This window comes from Equus quagga, chromosome 4, assembly GCF_021613505.1.
Source record: "Equus quagga isolate Etosha38 chromosome 4, UCLA_HA_Equagga_1.0, whole genome shotgun sequence".
In the NCBI taxonomy this organism is placed as follows: Eukaryota; Metazoa; Chordata; class Mammalia; order Perissodactyla; family Equidae; genus Equus; species Equus quagga.
Window position 1 is genome coordinate 91,994,012 of NC_060270.1, and position 25,803 is coordinate 92,019,814.

At 39.3% G+C, this 25,803-nt stretch overlaps 1 protein-coding gene across 9 annotated transcripts in view; it reads left to right on the forward strand.

The window, feature by feature from the left end:
• LYPD6B (LY6/PLAUR domain containing 6B) overlaps positions 1 to 25,803 on the forward strand; it is a 141,892-nt gene that overhangs the window by 41,151 nt on the left and 74,938 nt on the right. For 5 of the 9 annotated variants that reach the window (XM_046659450.1, XM_046659452.1, XM_046659455.1 and 2 more), the window contains exon 2: positions 9,530 to 9,689. The gene's annotated coding sequence lies outside the window, so the exon portion shown is untranslated. Of the gene's footprint in view, positions 1 to 9,529; positions 9,690 to 20,867; positions 20,939 to 25,803 lie in introns of all 9 variants that reach the window. The other 4 variants (XM_046659454.1, XM_046659456.1, XM_046659453.1 and 1 more) reach the window with 1 other exon arrangement.

Here is a 25,803-nt window from a genome sequence, read left to right on the forward strand (position 1 = left end):
CAAATATGTGGGGGATTTCCCAGAGGTCTTTCCATTATTAATTTCTAATTTAATCCATTGTAGTGAGAGAACTATATCTTGAAATATTTTTAATCTATTTAGACTTGTTTTATGGCTCAGAATATGTTCTATCTTGGTAAATGTTCCACGTGCATGTGAAAAAGAATTTATGTTCTACTTTTAATGGGTGGAGTGTTCTACAACTGCCAGTTAGGTCACGTTAGTTGATAATATGTCCTTACTGATTTTCTGTCTGCTTATTCTCTCAATTGTTGAGACACGAGTATTGAAATTGCCACTTATAATTATGGATTTGTCTATTTCTCCTTGCAGTTCGATGTTTTTTTTTTTTTTTAAAGATTTTATTTTTCCTTTTTCTCCCAAAGCCCCCTGGTACATAGTTGTGTATTTTTAGTTGTGGGTCCTTCTAGTTGTGGCATGTGGGACGCCGCCTCAGCATGGCCTGATGAGCGGTGCCATGTTTGCGCCCAGGATTTGAACCAGCAAAACCCTGGGCTGCCGAAGCGGAGTGCGCAGACTTAACCACTTGGCCACGGGGCCGGCCCCCAATGAGTTTTTATTTTATGTATTCTGAAGCTCTGTTAATAGGTTTATAAACATTTAGGATTGCCATATCTTCTTGATTAGTGACTACTTTATCTTGAGGAAATGACTTTTATTCCTGGAAATACCTTTTTGCTCTGAAATACATACTATCTGATATTAATATTGTCACTCAAGTTTTTTTTTTTTTTGACTAGTGCCAGCATCATTTTGTTTTTAATCTATTTATGTCTTTATATCTAAAGTATGTTTCTTATAACCAGCATATGGTTGGGTCTGTCTCTTTATCCAACTGACAGCCTTTGACTATCAGTTAGGGTGTTAGACCACTTATGTTGAATGTGATTGTTGATATGGTTAAATTTAAACCTTTCATCTTGCTGTTTGTTTTCTAACTGTTCCTTTTGTTCTTTGTTCCCCTGTCCTTATTTTTCTGGCTTCTTTTGGATTGAGCTTTTTTAATGATTCCATTTTAGCTACTTTGTTGATGTAATAGCTATATCTGTTTGCTTTATTTTAATAGTTGCTTTAGAGTTTATAGTATACATCTTTAAAGTATCATAGTCTACCTTAAAGTGATATTATTCTACTTCACTCACTTTACAGTAGTCTGCTTTCATTCCTACTCCCTCCTCAGCCTTTTTGCTAATTTTTCATACATATGTAAGATGTATGTATCCCACATATGTACCCCACAATACATTATTATTTTTGTTTAAATGAAATAGTTAATATTAATATTTATTAAAGAGATTTAAATAATAAGAATATAGACAACAATATCGTGTTATAGTCATGAAACTTGCTAAGAGACTAGAACTTAATTATTCCTACCACTAAAAAGAAATGATAATTATGTAACGTATATCTGATAGAGGTACTAATTATCGCCACAATGGCAATCATGTTACACTATATAAAGTATCAACTTAACATGTAGTACACTTTAAATTTACATAATACTATATGTTAAACATATTTCAATTAAAAAATAAATAATAAGAAAAAATCTTATGTATTTATCCATGTGCTTATTATTTCTGGTGTCTTTCATTCCTTTGTGTAGATCCATGTTTCTACCTAGTATCATTTTCCTTCTGTTTGAAAGACTTCCTTTGATAGTTCTTATAGTGCCTGTTTTAAAGCTTTTGTATGTATGAAAAAGCGTGTATTTCACCTTTGTTTTGAAATATATTTTTATTATGTGTAAAAAATTGTAGGTTGGCAGTTTTTTCCTTTCAGAACTTTAAAGATGTTCAACCATCTTCTCACTTGCATTGTTCCTGATCAGAAATCTGCTGTCCTCCTGATCTTTGTTCCTCTGTACAGAAATGTGCCTTTTTTCCTCTGGCTACTTTTAAGATTTTTTTAAATCATTTGTGGAGTTTGATCATTTATGTGCCTTGCTGTAATTTTATTCATAATTTTTGTGCTTGGGGGTTCATTGAGTGTCTTAGATCTGTAAGTTTATAGTTTTCGTCAGATTTGGAGAAATCTTAGCCTATATTTCTTCAAATTTTTTTTCTGTCTCCTACCCTCTTCTCTTTTTTTTTTTTTGAGGAAGATTAGCCCTGAGCTAACTACTGCCAGTCCTTCTATTTTTGCTGAGGAAGCCTGGCCCTGAGCTAACATCCGTGCCCATCTTCCTCTACTTTATACATGGGACGCCCACCACAGCATGGCATGCCAAGCGGTGCCATGTCTGCACCTGAGATCTGAACTGGCGAACCCTGGGCCACCGAGAAGCAGAATGTGCAAGCAACCGCTGTGCCACCGGGATGGCCCCTCCTACCCTTTTCTCTTAAGGGAACTCCAATTACGTGTATCTTAGGCAACAAAGTTGTTTTGCGGTTCACTGATGCTCTTTCCATTTTTTAAAATTATTTTTTCTCCCTTTGTTTCATTTTGGATAAATTTTGTTACTGTTGTGAAGTTTCCTAATCTTTTGTTCTGCAATGTTTAGTTAGCCATTAATCCCATCCAGTGTGTTTTTCATCTTAGACATTGTAGTTTCCTTTTGTAGGAATTTGGTTTGGGGCTTTAAAATTTTTTCTATATCTTTATTTCACTTTTTGAACACGTACAATGCAGAAATAGTAGTTTTAATGTCCTTGTCTGATAATTCTAACATCTTTGTCTGTTTTGGATGGTTTTGACTGATATTGTGTTTTCCTGTTTCTTATCATGCTGAGTAATCTTTGGGTGCTAGATATTGTGAATTTTACCTTGTTAGGTGCTGAATATTTTTGCATTCCTGTAAGTATTCTTGAACTTTGTTCTAAGATACAGTTAAACTTCTTGGAAACAGTTTTATCATTTTTGGTGTTCTTTTAATATTTGCTAGGCAACATTTAGTCTAGAGCAAGTATTCTCTGCTATTGAGTGAAGACCCTCCTGAGTATTATTCTCTATGCCCCATGAGTTATGAGGTTTTTTAATCAAACTAGCGGAAATGGCAATTTGTAGATCATAATGTATTATATTATTCAACTTTAATGTAAAATATACTTGTATTGTAGATATGTTTCCCTCATTCATTCAATGATTGTTTTTTGAATGCGCACAATGTAGTAGATATCAGGTGTAGAATAGCAAATCAAATCCTTGCTCTCAAGGAGTCTTCATTGTGTGGCTGGAGAGAGATAATAAACTAGTAGTTATATAATATGTAAGGTAGTAATATGTGCCTTGGAGAAGAATAATAAGAGTAAAGAGAGAGAGAGGTGGAAAGTGGGATAGGGTGCAGTGGTATATGGGTGTCTGAGAAGAACTCTTTGAAAAGGTGACATTTGAGCGGAGACTAGAAGGAAGTGAAGCAGCATGCCAGGTGACTGTCTGGGGGAAGGACCTTCCAGACGTTTATACTAATAAGTGCTGAGATGGAATAATAGGTAGAAGGAGTGGGCTTGGTGTGTTTGAGGAAGAGCAAGGAGGCTAGTGTGGCTGGAGTGTCGTGAGAAAGTGAGGAAAGGAAGAGAGAGGTGATGGCAGAGAGAGAGCGCACTAGGAGGATGGGTAATCCTATAAGGCTTGGCTGCGTGTGGTAAGAAGTTTGGTTTTTATTTTAAAGATGATAGAAACAATTTAGGGGTTTTGAAAAAGGTAATAATGGCATGACTCAACTTACCTTTTTAAAGGGTTATTCTTGTTGCTATGTGGAGAATTGACTGTAGGTAAAGGGTGGCAGCAAGGAGACCAGATTAAAAACTGTCATAATCATCTGGGCCAAAGGAGTAGGTAGTGGTGAAGGTGATAAGAATCATCAGATTCAGGATATATTTAGAAATTAGAGCCGGCAGGATTTGCTGATGGGTTAGATGTAGGGTGAAAAAGAGAGAAATTAAGAATGACTTCAAGGTGTTTTTTTTGGTTGGGTTTTGTCCCATCTTCCCCTGAAGCAACAAGAAAAATAAAGTTGCCATTTCCTGGGATAGAGAAGACTGCAGGAGGAGAATCAAGAGTTCAGTTTTGGGAGCCAGCCCAGTGCTGTAGTGGTTAGGTTTGCACGCCCTGCTTCAGCGGCCCGGGGTTCGCAGGTTCAGATCCTGGATGCGGACCTACACACTGCTCATCAAGCCACACTGTGGCAGCATCACACATACAAAATAGAGGAAGCTTGGCACAGATGTTAGCTCAGGGACAATCTTCCTCACCAAAAAAAAAAAAAAAAAGAGTTCAATTTTGACATGTTAAGTTTGAGATTCCCTATGAGATGTCAAGCAGGCAGTTGGACATAGAAGTGTAGAGTTCAAGTGAGAAGCCTGGGTTAAGAGGCATCAATACATAGAAGACATTTAAAGCATAGGCCTGGATGAGATCACCTAGGGAATAAGTATAGATGGAGAATGAAAGAAGGCTGAGGATTGGGATTATCCAACATTTAGAGGTCAAGAAGATGAGGAAGAGCCATCAAGGGAGACCAAGAAGGAACAATCAAAGAGGCAGGATGATATCTTTGAGAGTGACATCCTAGGAGCCAAGAGAAGAAAGTGTTTCAAGAAAGAGGATGCAATATACTATGTCCATTGCTATTCAAAGTTAATAACAACGAAGTCTCAGAATTGACTTTGGGATTTGGCAATGTGGAGGACATTGGTGGCCTTGCCAAGTGCAGTCTTGTTGAAGCAGTGGGAATGAAAGTCTGACTGGAGTGAGTTCAAGAGAGAATGGAGAAGAGAGAGGGGCAACAGTGGGCATGCATGGTCTTTGGAGTTGTGTTGCAAAGGGGAACATAGGGATGGAGTGTGAGCAGATGCATATGCCTGACCAGCTTAGATGTCTTAAAGGAGACACAGGAAAGTGTTCCCTTTGGTTACTGTGAAAGAGAGATTGAGTGGACCTGGTAGAGAGGAGGTGGAGGAAAATTTTACTTTCCCCTTTATAAGTTTGTGTACTGTTTGATTGTTTTCCCCACCAAGCCTGCATTGCTCTTATTGAGAAGCAACCTCACAAGTTTATATTAATAGGTAAAAATACATCTAAAGATGGAATATGGTATACATAGTATGATTAGGTTAAACAAAAAGCTATGCAGAGAAAAGACAAGAAGAAAATGCATAAAGTATAAAAATAATACTATATAGTATAAATGGAATGAACTTTGGAATCTGGGAGTACTTGGGGCTAAAATCTGGCTCCCATACAAATCACTTAAAATCTGTTAGCCTTGGTTTCCTTATTTGTAATATGGATAGAAAAATACTACCGTCATCAAGGGTTAGTGTGAAACTTAAATGGAATAATATATGTTAAGTGCTTAGAAATTAGTAAGTTCTTGGGCCATTATTATTATTCCTTCTAATTTTCCATATTTTCCAATGTTTTAAAAAGGGACAAAATATTCAGATATTACTAGTGTAATTGAAAATTAGAAACCTTGAAAACGGACTGGAACAACAGTTGCTGAAATGTTAGCAGTGTTTGGTTCTGGATCATTTTCCATTCAGTATAGGCTTTGTGTTTTTAATACCAAGAAGCTAACAAATAAAGAGTTCCTTTGCACAGAAGGAGAAGGTGGTCTGTGTTTTCTGCACGGGGCACTGACTGGCTTGTTGAAGGAGAGAAGAAGGTGTATAGAGAGGGGTGGTCGGAGCGGAACTGAAAGCTCAGATGCTAACTACCATCTGGAAATTCAGCTGGAGAAAATCTAACGCATCCGAAAAGTAGGTTAATGAAAATGTGATTTCATTTATAGACAGCCTTGAAGGCTTGCGTCTGCTGCCTAGGTTGAGCTCTGCCTGGGAGGCGTGTAAGGAGGGCGGCTTGTAAGGACACTTCCAGTTGAGCTCCTGTCCTGGTTTCATTATTCATGGCGCCCTCTTTCACTTTCAGAAGTGTCCTAATGTGGATGATAAGTTATATGATTCCGCCTAAATAGGGATGTGGAGCTCTTAAAAGTTTCACAGGACTCAGTAATGCTCTTGGATGGTTTTGCTCAAAGATTTTATGTTAGGGTGGGGAGCAGAACGATAGGCCAATGAGATTAAAAGGATATCAAGGTCAACTTCCAGATTTAAATTCTGTGATGAAGTTGAGAAAGATAATTAACATTTGGGCTGGGGAGACAGGCCCCATAGTGAAGTTTTCTGTCCTAGCTGGGTGGGCAGTGTAAGTATGGGTTCTCCGTATAGGCCAGGGGGAGCAATATTAAGTAAACTATGTTGCAGACTGTATGGTTCTATTCAAATGTAAAGTACTTTCGTGTGTATTATTCCATTTGAGTCTCATTATTTTCTCTAGTGTTTTTTTAAAAAGTAGATATAGGAATAGCTAGTAATTGATTGATCTGCGAGTAAAACCTATATTTCCTGATGTTCTTTCCATTATAGCACATATCTGGGAGCCTTTTTTACACTCTCCAGGGAGGGTAGGGCTTTTTCTGACCAGGGCAAAAAGTGAGTTTAGGTGGCTTTCTGGAGTGAACTGCATGGTTGCTTTTTCAGGAGTCCAAGTTATCTTCACTGTATAAGATGTCTTTGCTACATAAGATATTGAGAAGATGAAGAGTTGTAGACTGAAAAATCCTTGCCCATTTCCAAAATGGAATAGTAGTGGCTTGACTACTGTCAGATTTGAGTATGTGCCATTTATCTCAACACTGGAAATTCCATTCCTTTCTCTTTCCCTCTGAAAGCCTAATAAAGCAAAGAGAAGGAGAGCTGTGGAGAGAACAGGTCAAAGAACTTCAAGGGGTTGACCTGATACCATTTGAGGCTCTTGCTTAGTACCTTACTCACATATCAACTTGTAAATTAAGGCTTACAGTATGGAATTCAAGGATTGAAAGGAAAAATAAGAGCTTATAGCTAGTTGCTTTCAACTCTTTTTCTGAATACATAATCTTTAGAGAAAAGTCTTATCATTGTAAGTAATGCTTTTATCTCAATGCCAAGTGATATTTCATTTTGATCTAGGAATCCGAGGTTTGGATATATATTTCTTTTTGAAAAATATTATCAGTTTATGCTGCTCAATTAAGTAACTACTGATAAAAAAAAAAAAAAACCAATACAGCTCTTCCCTGCTGTCCTAAAACCACATCAAGACCCCCACATATCTGAGAGAAGGAAATTGTGCCGTAAGCCTGAACACAGAAGCCATCAAGGCTGGTCCCCATTAAAGCTGGGCTGTCAGCAGCCTGCAAAGTAGAACGTGGGGGATGTTGAAACTTAAAGTTCATCTTTAACATGAAGGGGCTTCGCACAATACTGTTCTGAGGGCTAATCTTTAGTGACAGATGTAGAGAAAGGAGCCTCAAGTGTTATTAGGAAAACCCAAGCCTTCCATCCTAAGCCCTTTTGGCTTTATTTTAGGCATCAGCCAGCAAGCCATTGCCAAGAATATGTCTGAAGGGACTGATTCCAGCTATTTCAAAGGGCCTCGTTTTGTATAAAGTACTTAGAGAATCATGCAGTATTCTATTCTGTGGTATATTTTATATATATCATAATGACCACAAATATCAGTGATCCTAATGATTTTTTTCCAATGGCAGCATGGACTTGTGGACAGAAAGCTCATAGAGTTGGGAGGCAGTCCTTACTACAGTGATTTAATTTAGATTAAATTAGAGAAGTTGTTTAAACTTTTGTTGCCTCAATTTTCACACTTGTAAATGGAGATTCTAATAACTTTTCTATGTTACTGGGATATTTCCAAGGTCAGATGGATGATTAGATGTCAGATCCTTTGAAAAACTAGAACTCTGATTATGGTAGAGACTTACAGTGCTGACCTATGGCTAGTTAATCTTCATGGAAAAATTCTTGTCTCTGGCTCCCTTTGCAATTGGGCAGGTCATGTGACTCTTTCTGCGCAATGGGTTGTGATTAAATATGAGTCGCTTCTGGGCCAGACTATTTGATTGCTGGCATGAGACTCTTTAGGGCTCTTTTCCTCTGCTGTGGTGATTGTGGAAATGTGTTTCCTCATTTAGAGCTGTCTCAAATTCTAAGATGACATATGGAAGATGGTTATCTGGAAGAGGTGCCTGGACCCACCATGGGCTTTGAGTCACCAAGAAATAGACTTATACTGTGTCAGATCACTGAGCTTGAAGAGCTGTTTCTTATGACAGCATAATGTAGCCTATCCAAGCTGCTTGAGATGTAAAGAAGTCACAAAAGTATTCGTGGGCCAGCCCGGTGGCGTAGCGGTTAAGTTTGTGTGCTCTGCTTTGGTGGCCCGGGGTTTGTGGGTTTGGATCCTGGGCACAGACCTACATACCACTCATTAAGCTATGCTGTGGCACCGTGCCACATACAAAATAGAGGAAGATTGGCATGGATCTTAGCTCAGCGACAATCTTCCTCAAGCAAAAAGAGGAAGATTGGCAACAGATGTTAGCTCAGAGCCACTCTTCCTCACCAAAAACAAAAACAAAAACAAAACTGCGATTATTACTCAGGAGTCTCCCAGATCCGTCCTAGTATTTACCACTAATTTGCCAGTATGCCATTTTCTGACCTAATGGATTTGAATCTGATTATTTTGACTCTCTTTCCTTCCCTCCAGCCCCAAGAATCTCTAATGTCCTTTTGGGTGCAACCTGAAAGAACAAACTGTATTAGCAGTCATAGTATACTGCCAGTAACAATATCAAAGGAGCTAAGTACTGTATCCAGCATATAATAGGTACTCAACAAACATCTATTGACCATAGGAAGAGAAATTGGATGATGTGACTGTTACCAGTGATTTCATGTGGCAAACTCTAGTAGTCAACCTTCAATTCTCATCTTATGTGACCTCACAAGCAGGGTTTGGCACATTTTATCACTCCCTCTTTCTTGAAACTCTTTTTGATGCTTGGCTTCCTGGACACCAGAATCTTCTAGTTCTCCTCCTGTCCCAGTGGTCACTCCTTGGTCTCCTTTGCTGAATCCTCTTCTTCCTGACCTCTAAATACTGGAGTGCCTAGAGCTCAGTCTTTGCACTTCTTCCCTTTTATTTGAGTCTCTCAGTCGTATCTGCTCTCTGTTCTACTATTGAATGATTTCTTTTTATTGATTTTTACATTCTCTTTTATAGAGAGAATATTAACTCTCTGACTATCCTACATTGCTGATAATTTTCCTCATTTGTCATTAGATTTTTACTTTATAGTTTTTACATATAGGTATTTTACATTTTTACATAATCAAATATGTCTTTTTTTTAAAGGCTTTTGGAGTTAGTGTGGGATTTGGGGGATTAGTTAACATGAGATGTGATGATGCCTAAAATATGAAAGCAGTCTCTACATTAAAGCCACTTTCCTCTGCACACCAGGGCCATGTTGTTCATCTGTAATTGTTTGGGCATGTTTTTTGGGTTATTAGCTATATGGCAAAGGATCATGTTTTAATCCGTATTCTTGCCAAATTACCCTGTTACTATAATAATAATCTATTACTGTGTAACAAAGCACTCCAAAATGTAGTTGCTTAAAACACCAATAATCCTTTATTGTCTCTCTTGGTTTCAGTGGTTCAGTAACTCAGAAGTGGCTTGGCTGGGCGATACTGCATCAGGGTTTCTCATGAGGTTGTAGTCAGGTGTTGACCAGGGCTGCCATCATCTGAAGGCTTGACTGGGGCTGGAGGATTGACATCTAAGGTGACTCACATGGCTTGCAGTTGATGCTGGTAAGTCCATCCCTTTTCATGTGGGCCTCTTCATGGGACTGCTTGAGTGTCCCATGTCACTGCTTGAATGATGTGATGCTTGGCTTTCCCCAGAGCAAGTGATCCAAGAGACCAAGGCAGAAACTCCAATGTCTTTTATGACTTAGCCTCAGAAATCACACATCATCATCCACCTAATTCCGTTGGTTGCATAATAGACCAGCCCTCCTTCAGTGTGTGTGTTGGGCTTTGGAGACAGCTCTACTGAAAGTGTGACAACCGGGAGGTGAGATGGTCAGGGGCCACTATGGAGGCTGGCGACCATAGTCAGGAATGCAACTGATTAGTACTGGGGTTTATCCAAAGCACTGTTAACCTTACACTCTACTCAAGTAGAACAGAGATGGATCAGCTTTTGCAGACTATTTGCTCGAATAGGCCCTCCAGGCAGAAGGTGTCTGAGATCGCACTTATGTTGTACCTCTGGTACACTTTCGGGGACTAACATTGTTATTCTTGATTTTATACTTCCTCCATGCTCGTCTGAATCTAAATATTTTGAAGAAAATAAATCAGACAGGGGCAAGAAAATGTTTAAGACAGAGTAAAATCGCTGTTAAATAATAGCAATAACTTTTATTATTGAGTGCATGCTATGTGCCAGATATGTAACAGACTCTTTTCATAAGTTGTATCCTATTTAGTCCATCCAATAGCCATTGATGGAAGGTGGTGTTATCCTCTTTTTAAATATGACAAAACTGATGCTCGTAGTAATTCGTCCAAGGTCATGCAGCAAGTGGTTGAGCTGAGACTTGAACCCAGGTGTGTCTATCTTCAAAGGCCATGGTTGTCCCACTGCCTCTCACTGTATCCCATCGATTTAAACACATACACACATGAAGTGTTTGGGCATCAAAAAAACTGCAGAGTGTGTTATTTGGAAAGATCTGTCAAAGGTAAAAGATCCAGAAAAATGTAATCCCAGATACAAAAGCACTCTTAAAATGAAAAGTGCTTTATAAATGTAAGGTGGCAGTGTTATTAATATTATTCAGCTCAGAGAAATAAGAAAATGAATCATGTATAATTCCTCTATTTCTTCTTCAGTCAGACTATCACAGAACACCTGCCCATTAATCCTTATCCTGTTAAAACAATAACTGCCTATCCAGGTAATACATTGGAGTTAATGTGTAATTAAAGAAAATTATCATCCACTCGGCTATGAAATAGGAATGGCAATATTTCAAGTTAATATATATATTCTAGACCGATAAACGTTTTAGATTAGGAAACTCTGCTAAAATGTATAATTTAGGAAGATATCAAATCATCAGTTTAAAATTAAAGCATAAAGTGCTTTATGTCCATAAAAGCATTTTGTTGTAATGTCGATATGGTGTCATATTTGTCTTCAGGACAAAGACATTGTCTTTCTGACAAGCGCTGTTTAAAGAAAATAGGACTTGGGAATGGGGAAAGCATGTTTCTCTTGAATTTCCTCTTTTTCAACATGTTTGTTGGTGGTATTAACACATTAGCGATGAACTGAGATGGTGGTCTTGGGGTGGGGGATGGTATGTAGCCCTCATTACTGCACCTTGGCACCCAGCCCACAGACACCAGCAGCAAGAGCAGTGATTTCATTTTAAAAGGAGTTAGAAGAATGTGAAGAAGGTCATGACCATCAATCTGTTATCACTCTGTTAGATAGGATCTCTTTAAGGAGGAGCAAGAAACATATTTTAAAACTTCCAATGAAGGCTCCCAAATGACGATGTTCATCTTACCACTTTCTAATGAAAGTGCTCAGTCTCTGAAACAGAACTCACAAGCACAGCAGCACAAAATTTGTCTCAGAAAATCCTTTCGTTTTAAAGCGTCCCAGCTAGAGTCAGCGTGTACAGTCAGTATATACAGGGAGGCAGGCATATGAAAGCAAAAAAATATTTTTCAGTCCGATTAGGTTTCATTAACTTTACATTCTTGTGAGTGAGTCAGTAGTCATCCTACTGCAGAGGAGAGAAATGAAGACTGCCGTTAAATGTCCTACTTAAGGCTGCTTATCGATTGGAGGGTAAGATATACTTTGAGGAGCCTTCATCTCCAAGAATACACCACTCCTATCACTAGCGGTAGCCATGAGGTCTCTGGATATTATACTCATTGTTTTATTTTAAAGGATATTTTAGAAAAGAAATAGATAGTACTTAAAATCTGAGTCCTCTAACATTGGATTTACTTTTGTGAAATTTTACCTAACATTTAGGTGCATGCATATTTATTTTTACTTAATTAAAATTTGAATGTATGTTCAAAATATCTGTTCAAATATCCATTCTACTTACCATTATTATTATAAACAATTTTTTTGCTGCTATGAAGTCTTAATAATAATATTTCATGTTGGCATCATAGCCCATCAAGTTTATATGTCATAATTTAATTATTCCCTTACTGTTGGACATCTAGATTGTTTTCAGAATTTCCCCTGCTGTTGATGACAATGTAATAAACTTCTTCATGAATATATATATATATTTTTTCCCTAACTTGATTTTCTTAAGGTAAATTTTTCATGAGTAGACTTAGAGGGTCAAGGTCACTTTTATGGTTTATGTGATTATCTTCCTGATAGATGGTGAGTGATTTTTCTTCTGTTTTGTATTACTTTTTGAGAGTGTGATCTGCACCTAGGAGTTCTTATAGCACTGATATGCCTGATCAGATTTGAAGATTGTATCAGTAAATGGTCCTAGCAGAACACAGAATTCACCTCATTAGTTCAAATGAAGAGAATTCAGTGAAAGGCTGCCCACAGAAGTGTGTGCAGGGTGAGAACAAACAAGGGATTACAATGCTGGAGAGCCATGGCCAGCCCTGCACTGAGGGGACAAAAGAAGGAAGAAGCATTTCATGAATGCTCATGGCCAGCCCTGGACTGAGGGGACAGGGAAGGAAATAGTGTTTCGTGAGCACTTAGAGCTGCCATGGAGGGAGCCCCACACTGGGGCTGGGGCTGTGGAGGGATGCAACTTCCACCAGTGATACTGAGCTGTGGGGAGTGGGAGGAAACACCCCAACCTCCCTTTCCTTCCTCGCTCCAATCTCCTGCCAGTGCCGCCATTGGCCAAACCCAACTCGAAGTCAGCTGGCCCAGGAACCTGGGTGATGCGGCCTACATGGGTCGCCCTCGTGGGGCACAGAGCAGGGCAGACAGTGGATCTCAGGCTGGTAGAGGTGAGGTACAAATGGCAAAAAGAACTAGCACAGTGATGATGGGAAGTTTATTTCAATGGCAGTACAGGGTCTATTTTGCAGAATCTCAAGTTTGGATGATATTTCACAGATCTCTGGACGATATAGTCTCTGAGAAAGGCCTTAAATCTTGCATTTCCTTTGTTCTGAAAACTAGTTCACAATGCAAGAGTAGGGGACAGAGAAAGACCACTCAGCACTGACGAGAACAAGTCACATGTCTGCTGGGTTCTCCGTTTGCTCCTTGGCAGTCTTTGTAGTTATCTATGTCAGCTCTGATTTTATTCCATGTGCAAGCTGTTCCACATCTCCTCCAGCTCCTTACTTCACCCTCAAGGTTTTGATCCAAGTATGTTTCTAGTTTCAAGGACACACTAAGGGCAGATTATCTGTAAGAACCTAGTCACAGACAGCATTCCATAGAGCAGTTTCTCACGCTGGGAGCTGAGGGCCTCTGAGCATTTGTGGACTTCGGGGGTTTGTGAGCCTTCTGTAAGAGTTTTAAAATGTTGCTTTCATTTGGATGACAATAAATATTTAATCTAGATGTATTCTGGATCATTGGATAACTGTCTTATAACAGCACTGTGGCATGATTTCAGTGTCTGCACCTGCATTTAGGTTTGTGATCAAATTAGCGTCAAGTAGAACCAGTTAAAATGTGGAGCATTTTTAAGAAAAATCAGGGTAGAGTTAATGTGATGCCAAAGCACTATTTACATTTAAAGACCAAATGCCTGCAGAGCAGGCTGATGAAGAAAGGTTTCACAGTATTTCCAGTAGAGGAAGTGGTGGGAGAATCCAGTCATCACATAGAACATGGAAGTAAATGCTTGTCGAGCTCAAAACGACTCATGCTAGAACAATCAGTGACCAGTACCATTTATATCCTCACTGGGGCAGCAATGTGGTTTCAGGAGAACATCATCTGGTGTATGTTATATTAATGTTATGAATTCGAATGCTATTGTTTGTATAGTTTGGGTTGTGTTTATTTATACATCTGCTTTGTATAGATTAAGGGCACTACATCTAAGAATTTTGTACCTGGTTTCATATTGGTTGTTTTCTAAGGAACACACTAAAAACAATAAAGTTAACACTGGGGGATTTGAGGGAACATATTTCTTTTAAAAAGTCTGTATGTAATTCAAGTTGGACAATTACTGTGTGGAGTTAAGAACACTCGACTGGTAATCTCAGTCTCTGTGAAGTGATTAAGGCAGGAAAGAAAGGAGGAGGGAAGGAAGGAGGAAGGAAGGAATTTTTTTAAATGTCTCTTAGCTCTAAAAAGACTTTATGAATCTTCACCCCAAGAATTCGTGAAGTTTTGGATGATTTAGTAGAACATATTAAGGAAATACTCATCATATTAGCCAACAGGATCCCACTGGCTCCTTTGTCCCGTGCTTTTCTAGTTTGCACTCTTTCCTATGGAATCCAAGGGTGGTTCTTCCTCTTCCTATCATGACCAAGTAGCATTGTGAAATCTCATAAATGTTTGCTGACTGATTTTCTGAAGTATTAACTTCATTGGTTGGAAATATTAAAGAATGTCTCTTCCTTTTAATTCCTCACTGCACTGCCTCTCCAATAATGTGGATTTTGAATGCAACACTTCTTGGGGGATCCCAATATATAGTCCTTTTGGGGGCTGGGAGAAACTGCCTTGTCATCAGTGACAGTTTTTCCATTGGGCAATGTCTTCTCTGTGCACAGAGCAGATCATTTATAACAACACTCAGGGCAATTATATGCATGTGGGAAAACCAGGTAATGGTGTGTTTGGTATTAAATACACAGGTCTGGTCTTTAGGCAGGGGTTATAAAACATGTTATGTAAGTGAGGGATCATATGATACTATGAACAGGTGTGCATGCTGGAGTAGTCTGGTATTCTCAACTAGGCAACACCATTTGTTTTTAGCAACTCTAGAGTAGAATCATTTTTAATGCTTCTAAAGTTATAGTAACAGGGCAATTATTAACTATTGTCTCTGCTCACCAGTTCTTCGAGTGGAGTTCATCAGTGGGAGAGATCATCCAAAAAATAGATAGTTCATAAATAATTAGGAACTCGCATTGAAATGTGTCCTGCAGTTTCTCCCTTGTCAATTGACCCTTCTACTGTTTGCTTTAGGATTATGTATAAAGTGGAGCCTGCGTTCCACAAGTTAAGATTCTGGTTACAGTGCTGCTCTTCCCCATCCCTCTTCCCACCTCCTTATCCCCATACCAGCCTCATTGTCCAAGTCATCATGAAAAGTGATGAAGAAATGGCCACAGGAAGCTTCTTGGGGTCATTTTCCTGGAGGCCAACCCCAGTACTCAGAAAGACCCAGACTCAGTAACCAAGTTGCTAGGAAACCTGTGAAGAAGGGAGGTCTTCACTCTGACTTTTATTTTCCTGGGAAGAAAGTTGATGTGGGTTGATGAGGTCTGACTGCATCTAACAGAAAAATCCCAGGAGGATGTTGGGCTTTCCCAGTCGAATATAAACCTTTCGCATCACCTCTTCTCCACCACCCCAAACCTCTCGATTGGTGATACCCAGGAACTCAGACACATCTGCACCTACAAGTCCATGCAGTGACTTTACAAGTCACTCATCTCCAGGCATGTTTGCTAAGGTCAAACAGTGCCTAGCCCCAACAAAGCTCTCCACAAACAAAGCCACAATAAGTAGGTTACTTTCTAGACACAGCTGAAAGTTTGACTGCCAAAACACTGCCTTTCCTCCTCCTCCAGGCCTTTTCTTTCCTCAGAGCTCCTCCTCTCTCAGGGAAGCCACTCTGCCTCCAGGGGTTACAGAACCCACCCAGGAATCTCATTCTCATCAGAGTTGGTAACTCCTCCCCGCCCCCCAACTCTTCCAACCTGGATCACAAACTGGGGAGAGTCAGGTCTAGTGTGGGAGAGGAAGTAGTAAGTGAGTCCTTGTGTGGTCCAGGTGGATTAGGGCCGTGCCGCCATTTTCCCCCATTGTGAACCAAGGTAGTTAGTATCATTACGCAGTCTCCAAACAACCTAGCACCTTGGAGTGCTTTCACCACCCTCTCATGAGTTGTATTCTATTGCTGTCTAATATTTTAGTTCTGACTTTTTTTACCACCACTAGGTATACTTTAGTTTTATCATTATTTTACAGAGGTAGTTAAAAATATCCGTATAAAATTACCTACATAATTACCCACTTCTCTGCTCACCATTTCTTGCATGTCAGATATTCCTCTGGGTTCATTTTCCTTCTTCCTAAAGTACATCCTTTAGACATATCTTTAGTGAAATTCTTTGATAATAAACTCTCTGTTTTTGTTTATAAGAAAATGTATTTATTTCATTCTCATTCTTAAAAAACAGTTTCATTGGGTGTTCTGGTTAACAGTTATTTTCTCCTAGCACTTTGAAGATAATTTGTGTCTTCTGACTTTAGTTGTCACCGTTGAGAATTCTGCTGTCAGTCTAATTGATGATCTCTTTTGTGGCTGCTTTTATAGTATTGTCATTTGGGTATTCTGCGGTATCACTTCAGTATATCTAGATGTGAATACTTTTTACTTATTTGGCTTGGTATATAGTATGTTTTCTGCATCTTTGGATTGATGTCTTTCATCATTTCTAGAAAGCCGTAGGCCATTATGTCTGGAATCTGACCCCCCTCCAGTCTCACATCTCTCCTTCTAGACTTCCATTGTCCTTGTGTTCAACCTTCTTATTCCATGCTCCATGCCTCTTAATATCTTTTTAATATTTTCTCTTTATGTCTTTGCTGCATTCTGATTACTTTTTTTCAGAACTCTTATCAGTTCAGTGATTCTGTCTTCATCTGTGTAAATCTGTGGTTTAACCCATCCATCAAGTTTTTAATTTCAAAGATTTTATGTTGTTGTTCTTTCTAAAGATTCTCTTTGGCTAATTTTCAAATCTTTCTGGTCATTTTTTTAAAAGCCTCTTTTTGTTTCTTCATTTATTTCATATTTTGTTATATGAAATATTTCCTATATAGTATTATTCTATATCTGAGCATGCTAAATATTTGCTAATTAAGAGTGTAATTCTGTTTTTTATTGTTTTTGGCAACTCATTCATGTTGCTTTGTTTTCTTGTGTTTTGAGGAATTTTTTTGAGAGCTTATTTGATTAAATTTAATTTATAGTGATGTTAAGGGCTTAGATGGAGAGCTTTCCTCCAGAGAAGATTTGCATTTCTTGTGTCCTGGAGCCTGGGGATGGGACTGGCCTAGGACTATGTTAACAACCTTCAAGGGTCTTGACTTACTGCACACGTCTCAGGTTCCGCTACCCCACCATGGGAGGGACCCAGAGTTTCACCTCTGATGCCAGAGGTCTTAGGAGCATCTACTCCCATATACAAGCCCTGCCTTGTGTATGTGCTTGACGTGTACCTTTTTGATTTTATCTTATATTTTTTTCTTTCTTTCTTCCCTCCCTTTCTTTCCCCCTCCTTCCCTCCCTCGCTCTTTCTTTCTGTCTGTCTGTCTTTCTGTACATGTGTGTATACGTGCCTTTGGAATATTTTCTCTACTCTTTTGGTGGTCAGAAATGCATTATAAAGTTTGTTTATTCTAGTTATCCAGGATCTCGTTATATTGTAGCAAGAGGACCTCTCAGAATATGGGCTAGAAGCAGAAAATTCAACTGATCTCATTAGAGGATGCCCTAGTTCCTTATCTCCTCTCAGTTACAGCTAACTTGTGCTTGACTGTAGGCTGAGCCTGGAATTACTTTTGGTTTATGGGGTATAATGGTGCCCTCATCATCCAGCATTTCACATACTACCGTACGGTCTATTTTACTGATTACTCTGAGGTCATTGGCCAGAATTGTGTCTTCAAAATACAGTACTGCACAGGCAAATGACTGTTTTTTTAAGGAAAAAAATTGGATCCCATATTTGTGTATTTAGTTATATTAAAAGATATATTTTCAGCTGACGTATGTCATTCAACCGATTTCTTTCTTTAGAAGAAAAAACATAATCCATTATTCAAGTGGCTCTTTCCACTTGGATATAATAGTGCCATCATTTGCTTCTTGAAAATTAGGTTTCTGTCTTATTTTTCTTTTTATACATTTTCTTTTTATACACCTACCACATGATAAGCTTGTCTGGAATTGAATTGCATTTTTCCAGATGGCTTGACAGAGATCTGGGTATGGCATTTGGGGATGTACCTTCAGATAGCATTTGAAGTCTCCTGATAGGCCAGTCTTAATTAGTAGAGCAAGTTATTTGGTTCAAGTTACAGATTCAAATCATGGACTTCAGGGATATTTTCTGAAAATTGATTCCGTGTCCTGGTTCTAATCATTGGTACCACATCTCCCTTCACTCTACTGATGAGCAGCTGCTGTAATTACGCTAGAGAGTCTCACAAGGATGGAAAGTGGAGATGAGCTGGATTTTATTTGGTCTTAATCAAGGCAGTCTTTAGTGTTTTTGCCTCGTCTGTGTAGACCTTTGAAAAAAAATGTGTAAAGTACTCAGTGTTCTCAATGAATAGTGGTAAGAGGGTCTTTGAATGTGAAATATTTCTAAATTTTCTCTTTTCAAAAATAAGCTTTCAAGACATGTAAGAATTTCTTAAGGCAATTACAGAACCGTTTGTATCAACAAAATAGCAACAGGATGTGTTATAGAAGGTTATGTATCTGTTCATTGCTCAGATGCTTAAGGACCCACCAGTGAAGAGCATATCACCTACCTTTTATTTTCTAGAGAGATTGCTCTATTTTTAATCTTGCCTGGTGTTCTAATCTCCTTGATTGTGTACCAGAAGAAAATCTAGTGAGAATTATGTAGGCCACCTGCCTTAACTCACAAATGAGAGGAAGAGAGAACTCACCTGGGGAATCTCATCTCTTTTCTGATTAAAAATGATGAATAATTCCTGATTGTCTGAAATGTAGTGCTGAATGGGTGCATAGGAAAGGGCATATAGGACTTTTGGGTCCATTGCTTGCTTCCTAAAACTCAGCATATAGGGGATGTACTTCAAAAACACAAGGAGGTCCTCTGCTGGTTATTTGCTGGGGACATGCCAGGCAAGAATGACCCAAATCTGTATGTTGAGGAAGGTTCTTGAAACAGCCATCTCCTCTGACTTCTAAGACCCTAATAAGAAAAGAAAAAAGATCGAAGAGTTTTAGCATGTGAAATTACTTAGAGCATGAGTGACTTTTCTACGCTTGAGAATATGCAAAATACAGCAAGCAGGATGTTTCTTGGGAGTGTGGCCTGAAGGAGTTAGGACAGGCACCAGGCCTGGGCTGCTCTCTGCGTATACTTCTACTCTGTACTTCTTTTAGGCAGCCAACCCTCAAACTCTCTATCTGAAAATCTTCTCTTTGGGGTGGATGCAACTAACTTTCATACAGAGTCATAAATGACTAATAAGGTTCATGAGTTTCCTCCTCCTGGTTTTTAGCTAGAGATAATCTTTCAGAGAAGGGAATGTAGCCCCAAGGGAATGTAATAGTAAGTCTGTCTATCTCCTAGGTGGGGGAAGTTACCTTTTGAAGAAGGAGTGGGAAGTGCTAAGTGCTTTATAGAGTCACAAGGCTTCTCCTGTGATGTTGGCAGCATCCACAGCTGGTGTTGCTCATGATGAGATAGACGAGACTCATGGTGGACTCTATCCAGCTTTTTTGATGGGGCTTTGTAACTTCAGAGCAGAGGAGCAGTAGGATTCTTCTGTGCATTCTTCATTTCTAATTCAGTGCCTGGTATAAGATAGGAACTCTATAAATATTGACTGTTGAATAGATATCTGCTCAGGCCCTGAGAACAGGGCTGGGGCATCTGGGAAGGAGAAAGAAGGAAGAATACAGACAGGTACCCGACACAGAGGGCTGGCATGCTGAACCCAACGTTGTTTCACTCTTTCTTTGACCATGGTCCCAGTCCTTCTTGATACCATTTTTCCTTTTGTGAAGAAAGAGGCTTTTTGTTTTTGTTTCATCTTATTGCCCCAGACTTCTGCTTCTGTTCCATCCTGGGCCCTCACCTTTGGTCCAGAAGCGTGAGTACTGTTGGTCTGGTGCTCAAATAGTGATGCATCCACCTCTTCTCTGTATGCCCTTGGGAGGCCTCTTGGACGAGGTCCAAAGAGCAGCTCTTCTCCCTCCACAGCTTGGGGAAGGCTTGCCCTTCTCTGCTTTGGATTGGCCCAAGACACAGCCAGGAGCTTCGTTCCACCCAAGAGGCTCTTGCTGAGGACATAGTTTGTGCCGCTCTGTTGATCTGTTCTCCAGCCCCCGCTACCAAAATGGCAAATTTCCAGATGTATTGTGTTCATGTTGTTCTAGGAGAAAAGCTTTAAATGCCTTTGAAGCAGAGGAGAAGGGGGAGATGTCAAGTGTTTTAATTTGGACATCAGAGTGGTTTGGCTCATGTCCTGTAGCCGTTCTATAATGAGTCTTTATTTAGGCAAACATCCACAGAGTGATTAATCAAGGAGGGACAGAAGTTAGTCATCCATTGTAGATACCTGGCAAATTCTGTTTTTACCCTTAGAGCTAAAATTCAAGGTGCTTGTTCAAAAACCAATGGTTTCCTCCTCTGAAAGAGGGAAGTTAGGTCTGGTCCCACTGATTTCTAGGAGGGCCGGATTAAGTGATTCTTGAGAATGGGGAGAGGAGCATCGACTGTACTCTTCTTCCCTATTCCTTCCGCCATTGTAAATTTGCATCCACTCTTTCTACCTCCCACCAGATCTGTCTACCTGGGGACAAGAGGATGCTGCATGTTGTCTGGGTCTTTCTTGTACCTGGTTGGGGTTTGGGAAAGGTTATCAAGCCTAAGGGCCTTTTTAAGACTTGTCCCCTGCCTAAAGCCTCCTACTTACTTTAAAAGCCTTTTATCCCAAATGTCTACAACATCAGTCATAATGATACCTTTCCATGTTCATTTGTTTAGATATGCCACACTTCTGCCTGCCGTTGGCAACCCTCCTGGACTAGACTGCTTTTGTTAATCACATGGATGTTGTGAGTATTATGTTCACAAGTGGATGTAGTGAAGATATTTTGATTGAACTACAAATCCTCACCACACGAGCTACTCTTGCTTAGCAAAAATATATTAAACAGTTGTGATCTGGAGTTTCATTAATCTCAGGGATTATGCTGCTTGCACATCGGTTAAATACTGTGGTTTCTGTATCTTCGCCTAATCATATCGACATTTTGTGAAAGAACTTCTGACACAAGCTGTGCCTTAGAATGTTTCCACGTAAAGGTAGTTGTTGATCTTAATTTGTGATCCTGGATTCATTTCATCTCATATGCTTTTATGTTATAGCTTTCTTAATGTTGTCAACATGAATGTGCTTCAAGTAGCTTTCTGTCCTAATCTTGTGGTTCTGGTCACTGAAGATAAGCGGCAATCTCTTATTTTATTTTCCTGTGAGTTACCAATGGGTTTAAATAACCCCCTTAGTTGTGCTGGCAGGATCAAGTGAGAAAAGATGAGAAAGAGGGAAGGAAAAAAACGGAAAGATTAAGAAAGTATGAGAAAGATAAAGAGATGGGAGACAAGGGAAAAACATTTTGGGAAGGTACAAAAAGCCACTAATTACTTCAGGGCTGCAAGTCTCCTGTGTAATAGTTTATAAGCCAAGAGTTAGAAAGGGCCCCTCTACAGGCCCCCAAAAGAAAGTATGGGTGTGGGCCTGTGTGGCTGGTCAGTGCTGCTTCTCTCTTCTCTGAGAAGAGGGACTTAGGACTTGAAAAGGTACGTAGGTTAATAATGCGGAGAACATGATTCCATATGTTCTTTCTTCAGGAAGGGGTCAGCTGCAGCTCGAATTTCTCCTTCCGTGGCAGCTGCAGGGGCTGCTGGGCAAAGGCCCACATTTTGGCTGCCTCTTCTTTCCGCAGATAGAAGTGAACTCGTTGGCAGCTACACCCAAAGACGGAGAAAGGCTTCAAAAATCTCTTAGAGCTAGTTAGAGAAGAGAGTTACTGCTAAAGATGGGGACAGCATACTTCCATCTTACAGATGTGCAGTTTGTTAACGGCACTTGGCCCTGCCCCATTAAATTAGCCTTCCACTCTCGGTGTCTTGTTGAGAGAATTGCTAGGGCTGTGCTTCATTGCTCCTTGGCAGGCAGTTTAGGAGAACACTTTGGTAGCAAACATCAAGACAGAATATTGAGACTTAGAATTATGTTCTGCTCAAAGCCCCTTAGCTTCTGTGGACTGATGCTTTTATTTATTTACTCATTCTTAAAATTTTTTCTATGGTATGTTCCCTTCTAGTGACAGAAGCAAGAGCAATTATGAGTCAGATACTTTGCTATTTATTTAGTTATATTTTGTGGTTGTCCTTTTACTGGCTTCTACATCTCCTGTGATTTAAGTGACTCACACCCTCTCATTTCTTTGCATATCTGGATTGCATCCTCTTTAGCTAAACTTAATAAGACTTCAAGGGTCTTATGGACTCACAGTCAGGGAGGTGAATGTTTTTGGCTGGAGAGATTCTGAAGTACAAATTAGCCTTGGTAAACTGGGCTGTGTGGTCTATTTAATGACAGTCATGAATGCACAGTGTCATTGATAATTACTGCTCTTAGTACCTTTTCCACCCCTTTTAACTTTAGATGCTGGAAAGAGTGTCAGTGTAGTCAGCATCAATCTGTTTTATTTTAAGGTCATAACTAGATGTTGATTGATTTCTCTTCCCTTTGAGAAACAAACTCCCAGAGAGTATTTTTGGGAACCATGAAGAATGGGCAGAGTCAGACCCACTGAGTCAAAATACATTCAGTTGTTGGTCTGTAAGGTATAGTTCTAGATGTATCGCTGCAAGATTAAAGGACTTCTTGGGGCATTTGTTCCAATCCACTTTGAATTTTTGTAGGGTGCTGCTCTTTGCAAAAATAAGGAGAGGAGGATGTTGGGAAAATGTCCTTTCTACCTATGCCTTGGTTTTAGTATCAAGATGCACGGATGGAATGTGAGTGAGATAAATGAGTAAAAAAAAAAAAAAAACCATTCATTTATCAGATATTGGGCCAGCCTGGTGGCGCAGCAGTTAAGTTCATGCACTCTGCTTCGGTGGTCAGGGTTCACCAGTTTGAATCCTGGGTGTGGACCTATGCACTGCTTATCAAGCCATGCTGTGGCAGGTGTCCCACCTATAAAGTAGAGGAAGAGGAGCATGGATGTTAGCTAAGGGCCAGTCTTCCTCAGCAAAAAGAGGAGGATTGGTGGCAGATGTTAGCTCAGGGCTAATCTTCCTCAAAAAAAAAAAAAAAAGGAAAGGTATGTGTTTGCATATACATACATTTATCAAATGTTTATTGAATGGCTACTTGGTGCTAGATATTAGACATACAGTATTAAACAAAACACAGCCCTTGCTCCCTAGGGCACATTCACATTGAAAGAAGAAGGAAAACTAACACACTTGTTTCTGGTGGTAGTGTTATTCAAAAATAAACAAACAATAAATGGAAAGAAAGAATGAAGAGTAGGCAGGGGAGGGGGCTAGGGAATGCTGGGGTTGCTGTTTTGAAGAAGTGTGGTCAGGAAAGGCCTTTCTGATAGGGGACATTTAAGCAGAGAGCTGAAGGAGGGGAGGGAGTAAGCCGCGTGGATAGCTGCTAGAGAATGATCTGGGCAGAGGGAACCTTGAGGATGGGGTCAGCCCTCCCCTTCAGCTCTTCCCTGAAAGCACAACTTACTTTCCTTGCCAATTCTGATTTATAAGTTGGATATTATCATTGTTACCATATGTTTATGAAGTAGTTACTATTAAATGAGGATTATGCATATAATATGCTTTATTATAGCAGTTGTTGTTATTGAGCACCAAATTCATGATATTTCTGCCAGATAGAATTCTGATTTTTTAGAAAGTCACAAAAAAGACTCCAACCCACCAAACTCCTTATTGCTTCTAACGTATTTGTAGGCATAGAAAACTATTCCTTTGGGGATGGGAATGTTACATAAATGTAGAATTGTTTTACTGCCCCTGCAATTCAGATCACTAGAGAGTGTTCATCTGAAATCAAAGCAGGTTTTCTTGGGGATAGATTTGAATCAATGATATAACTTGAAATTATGCCAGCAACCCCATTCTCTCAGCGTACGATGTGACAGAGGCAAAAGCTGGTATAGCAGGAGGCAAAGGAATGCGTTGGTTTCGCATTATCCAAATCTGGAAGTAAGCCAGGATTCATGTAGTTAATCTGGGTTGTCAATTACTATCTACCAGCCCAGAGCAACTGGATCAAGATCTTTGGGTTGTCATGCTGAAATAAACAATAGTGAAGCAGACAAGGTTAAGAATATGCTAAATTAATAAAAGGGCACCTTAATATTTTTAAACCAAAGTTATTTTGGAGCCATGGAAAATATTCATGACAAGAATCAACTCTTCAAAGCATATTACTCCTAGTTATGTCTGATTTTTCCAGGGTCCCTTGTAATATCCCATTATAAACTGAATTTTGTAAATTTTGAGGGTTTCTTTAGGGTAGAAGGATATTGTTTAGTGTGTTTATTTAAATATGCATATATATGACTAAATATATATTTTTTCAATCTATTTCTATGAAAGTTTAAACAATTTTAAAGAATCAGAAGCATCAGAAATCAAATGAGAGATAATTTACCAGGAACCAGAACTGATATATTATTTTTAGGGGGCACCTTCCTTGATTCTCTCTGCCATCTCCCATCCTGCCCCTCTCTCCCCCAGGGCTGCCTGAGATGCTCTTCCTCTGAGCTCTCAGAGTACCCTATGTGTAGCTCAATCATAGTTAATGGCCACTTGTTAATTCAGTATCTGTCCAAGGCTTTCTGGAAAGCTGACTCTGTGTCCTTGAGCTGAGTCACCAGCAATTTACATGATGTTTGACAAGTAATAAGGGCCCCATGTATGTTTATTGAATAGATGAATAAATGACTGAGTTATTAGGATTTAAATCTAGTTCTGAACTTCCTGGTAACCAAAGCAAAAAGAAAAATATATTGTTTTCCATGGTTCTCATAGGCATATAAGATTAAACAGAGCATTCCTTCAGAAGACACAATTTTTGTTGTTGTTGCTGCTAAGTTCCTGAAAGTATTTATCTGATGAAATATGGTATAAAGGCAGTGGATTTCAAGAAAAGTTATTTTCAATACTCAATAAACTACTCTTGTCCTGGACTAAATGAAAGAATTAATGTGGCTTTTGGTAGAGCCTTATTGCCGGAGGCCAACTACAGCACCTGGAGAATGTGGGTCTATTAGCTTCTTAGCAGATTCCCTCTTAGAACATCACTTTCCCAGATGGCAGTGGGTCCACGAGACAGCTTATTTTATGCCACTGAATTTCACTATCTAGTAGATATTCTACTAAAAGATTTTATTGTGCTTGCAGGCTGAGGCATTAAGTGAAGTGTGTGAATTAAGGGAAAACATCCAATAGAAAACCAATTGTGGAGATGCTGTAGTCAATTCAGGACTTGCAGCGCGTTCTGGTGGGGTGTGGGTCCTCCATATCCCCCAGAAAAACTTACTCTTGCTGAGTTATAGGCTTTATGAGAAAAGGACTATTTTGTGGAGATAGATATGGATATCAAATACAGGTGAGAATAAGCTAATGGATATCTGCTTAATTAAAAAACATTTTTTAACCAGCTTCTTCTGTGAAGAGGGAATAGTGCTAAGAAGTATGAAGCTGTAGTTGCTGAAGGAAAGAAGATTGGTTGATTTTTGTTGTATGTATATGGGCTGAGAGAGACAGGCGAGAGAGGATAATTAAAAACCCTTTGACCTAGCAATGATAATTATTTATTGAAATGTTTTTAAAGGATACGTTTTCTTTTAAGTTGGATAATCAATTAGTAGAGAAG